This window comes from Chiroxiphia lanceolata, chromosome 2 (assembly GCF_009829145.1).
Source record: "Chiroxiphia lanceolata isolate bChiLan1 chromosome 2, bChiLan1.pri, whole genome shotgun sequence".
Lineage (NCBI taxonomy): Eukaryota > Metazoa > Chordata > Aves > Passeriformes > Pipridae > Chiroxiphia > Chiroxiphia lanceolata.
In genome coordinates this window covers 27,322,199-27,326,626 of record NC_045638.1, presented here as the reverse complement: position 1 = coordinate 27,326,626, position 4,428 = coordinate 27,322,199, and positions in this window count along the sequence as shown.

Genomic DNA, 4,428 nt, shown 5'->3' with positions numbered 1-4,428 from the left:
CTGCCTTCCCTCCCGCCCGCCCGGAAACAGCGCCCCGAGCGCGGCGTTCCGGGGGAGGGGACATCCCCCCGCGCGGGCCGCTGGCCCCACACCCCGGTAAATAAATTAATTCTGAGACTTTTCTCTGCAGTCCATCCCCCGGCAATTTTATTCTGAGGGGCTTCTTCGCAGTTTCGAAGTGAAGAACTGTCTCTGCCAGATTGCCAGCAGGCTTGAGGTGAAAATACTCCCCCAGGACTTAGCAGCGATGGTGGATGGTGTCCGGGAGGTTTCCTAGGAGTCCTGCATCACCCAGTCATTTTTGGTACCACACAGATTAGGGAATCATTTTCCACTGCTGAAACGTGTCAGCTCTCACTACTGAAAGCCAAGTAACATAAACCATTAAGTTGCCTGATTTGAAGTAATTCAGGTGCCAGGCAATACACCTTGGAGCAGGTGTGCCTGGGACAAGGAGAGCAATCACCTGTGTTTGCTTGGATGAAGAAGGAAGAGCTGTGTCACGGTTACAGTGTGGAGAAGGCCACAAAGGCGGCAGGTGGTCAGAATCAGCCTCAGTTTGAGAGAAATGGATATATGTGCCTCTCTTGATCTATTTGCACTTTGATGGTAAACCTCTTTGATTTTAGTGATTTCCTCCAGTTGTTAGGTCACCTTTTTGCCTCACACTGTGTCACTCTTTAGGGGTTGATTCTTCTCTGAGCTGTTGAGTGCGTGTGTTGCAGATGGCAGATACTTGTTTTATCCCTGCAGTAGCACATAGATTTATTTTTCTTTTTTTCCCTCGACTGCATTTGTATGTCTACTCCTTTTTCATGTTTTGGTAACCAAAGCATTTTGCTTGGAAGAAAGCAAAATCCTTATTCGTCTTTCCATTAGAACACATAGTCAAGAGACTAATCTTTTTGGTAGTGGTTTCTTTAGCACCAACAGTCCTATCTAGGGGGATTTATCATAATTTTCAACTTCCCTAAAGATGCTTTTCAGGTGTACAAAGTTTCCATGGCAGGATGCAATCAAGCTTTTGTACCTTCAACTGTCTGAAATTTGTGGATTATTATGACTGCTACCAATCCACTCATTGTATTTGTTGGTCTAAAAACTCTTTAAATTAGTATGGTTAACAGCATATGTATTCATCAGCTTTTGGATCTTTGAGCGAGAACTTGATAACATTTAGAAACTGCTGAGTAATGGAACCCATTATTCGGTCATAAATGGTGCATTTCCCTCAGACTAGGTGTAATAGTAACTCACCAGAGCTCGATGACTTCTGTTCAGTATGAGATAACAGGGCAGAAAACTGCAGTAACTCAAAGAAAACAGGATGAATTTAAAAATCACATAATCATAGAATGGTTTGGGTTGGAAGGGACCTCCAAACATCATCTAGTTCTAACCCCCTGCCATGGACATGGACACTTTCCACTAGACCAGGTTGCTCAGAGCCCCATCCAACCTGACCTTGAATATTTCCAGGGATGGAGCTTCCATAACTTCTCTGAGCAACCTGTTCCAGTGCCTCACCATCTTCATAATAAAATATTTCTTCCTTATATCTAGTCTGAATCTATGTTCTTTTAGTTTAAATATCTCAGTAGAGAAACAAAGTTTGAAATATTATGAAATGCAGACAAAAAATTAACCCAAATATGAAAATTAGGAGTTGGTGCTAACCACTGAGATAAAGTCTTGGCTGGGGAAATGAAAAAAGATGCACAGGAAGTGTGGGGGTTGGAAGAGAAGAAAACGCTCTTATTGGGGATGGGTGACGGTTAAGAACAGCCATAGTCACAGGGAGCTGCTCTGCAGCACAGAGAGGACTTGTGATCTGTAGGATCTTGGAGGGGCCCAGGAAACACTCTATGAAGGTGAGGAAACAGGTACAGAAATGCACGTAGAGAATGCTGTTATTTTATTAGCATCTATCTAGTTCTTCTGCTGTCAATGCAGAGTACATCATCTCATGTTGCTCCATAATGTCTGTGTGTTATGTGCTGCTTTCTCATGTTCTCCTGAAAATTCATCTTGTCTGAGCGAGCTGTTTCTGGGACTGGAGCTTGGAGAAAGGTTTGCTTCGGCTATGCCGGCACACTACAGCAGTGCTGCTCCAGTGGCTCTGCTGGGGTGGGCTCCAGTCTCGTTTCTTCAATGGGAAGCTGATCTGACATCAGTGCTCGTGAAGTGGGTGGTCACTCAAAGAGAAAATCCTTTATCTGGATAGACTCTCAAGTTTTGCTCCTTCACTGGGAGTTATGTGGGTGTGTGGTCAAATAGATAGGGCTGACACATGGTGCTGTGAAGAGCAAGATCTTAGTGAACTGGTGATTGAGGCTTAAAAATTATTTTAGGTGTGAACAGGGAGAAATTTGAATTTTAAGTAGTTTCAGATAATAACATAAGTTTCTCTTTCAGATTCAGAACTAGGTGCCAGCAAAACTACTGTAATGGTTAAGTGGTGTTGATATACCTACTGCTTTGCTAACAGTGCTTTTAACGGTTGTGAAGCTATGGAGAGTTGGTTAAAACAAACTGATTTACAAAATTTGCACTCGAGTATCTTAAATCTTAAGAGGAAGGGGAGGGCTCCACAGTCATATTAAAACTTTCTCACTTTGTGGAACTTTCCATATTTTTATCTACTTTCAGACATCTTTTTTCTTTTGTTCTAAAAATACCTATAGGTACCATATGTGCTGGTGCTATCACATAGCTTCCTCCTGATGCTTTTGAGTTACTGTTTCCAAGTGAGTTTGATGCTTGCACAGGTATTTTATAGAATCACAGAATGGTTTGGGTTACAAGGGACTTTTAAGATCATCTAGTTCTACCACCCCTACCATGGGCAGAGACACCTTCCACTAGGCCAGGTAAACTTGATCAAGTTAAAATAAGTATGTTTACTTTCAGCTTGTACATTAAAAAAGTTTTGAGATTGAAAAAGCATCCTTGTTTCTGGCTTGAGAACTGTAACTGAAGTGAGGCCTCTGAAGCAGAGGTGTGTGTTGAGGTGGGAGAAGTTCCCTGAAACTGCCCAGGAACGGATGTCATTCTTTCTGGGAAGGTTTCAGAGATGGCCCCTAACTCAGCTGTTTTGTACAGATAAGTGGAAAAAGTGAATGACCTTTTACTCTCCTCATTTCAAAATTTCTCTTCCTGATCCCTGCAAGCCCAAGCCCAGATGGACTCCTGTTTCCAACACTGTATACAAGTACTGCAGACCTGCCAGGGTGCAACCCTTGGCAATGCCCACTTTACAAAGGCCAAGTATCTGAATTGCTCCCATGGCAGGACTCCCTCTCTGCTGCCTGCAGCATGGCTAAACTGGGAAAAAGGTGTTATTTTGATTTTGGTCTCTTTGATTTTGGTCTAAAAAAAGTGAATCTGGAAATGGACTGAACTTGATCAACTGAGAAGATCTGTGGCATGCATGGAGGGGAAGAAGTATGGAAAGCAAAGCAATTGGCCTTTTTATTTTCTCTCCCAACAGTGTTCTTCAATTATCTTACAGAATTCTTGCCTTTTCATATAGAAATTTATCATCTCTTCTACTTCTAGGCTTAATAGCATGACATTACTTTCTGTACCTGATCTCTTACTTGATTGCCCACCATGAACTGCATAAGCTGTCAAGAACACAATCTGCAATTAAACTGTCTTTATTTAATTTTTCTACTTCTTATTTTAGCTTGACTTACACAACTGTGCTGCAAATCAGTCCTGCCTCTTCCACAACATTTCACCCATTAGTCACTGTCAAGCAAGTTTGACAGTTCTCCAATAACAAAGTCAGTTCCTGCAAGTTTTGTGGAAGTCAGTGTCAAGATTAGAGACACATGGACAGACAAGTGCCCCCTTCCCATCAAGGAAGGCTACAGCTTCAACTAAGAAGTTACCTGCTCCTTTTGGCCTGCTGGCAGTCCAGTGAGGACATGTAAGGCTCTGGATCTCAATCAGAGATTGTGTCAGGAGGCTGCAAGGACATGGGAGGACAGGGACTAAAGGTACTGTGAAAAAAGGGAAGCTGGGTCTTGGCAAATCATTTGTGGGGGTATGTGGGTCAGTCCATAAGAAACCTGCCTTTGTTGGATCTGCTTCTTGTAGAACACTCTTTGTCCTGTGGTTATCTATGTGATGCAAACCTATTGCAGTGACATAAAAAATCTTGGTATTTTTGTTTGTTCTCTGCTGCAGATTTTTATTCATTGCAGTGGTGATGAGTGAGTCCCATTGATCATATCAAAGTAACCAAGATCACACTTGGCTTTGTTTTTTCTAACAGTTTAATTTTAGAAGAGTGGCCTTTTTCATGCTAATTTCTCTCCTTCATACATACACTACTACTCCATTATGGCTAGCAGAGGTGACTAGGATAAGCTTAAGGATGTTTAAGCCTTCTTGCTCAGGAGTCAGAAAAGAGAAATCTGT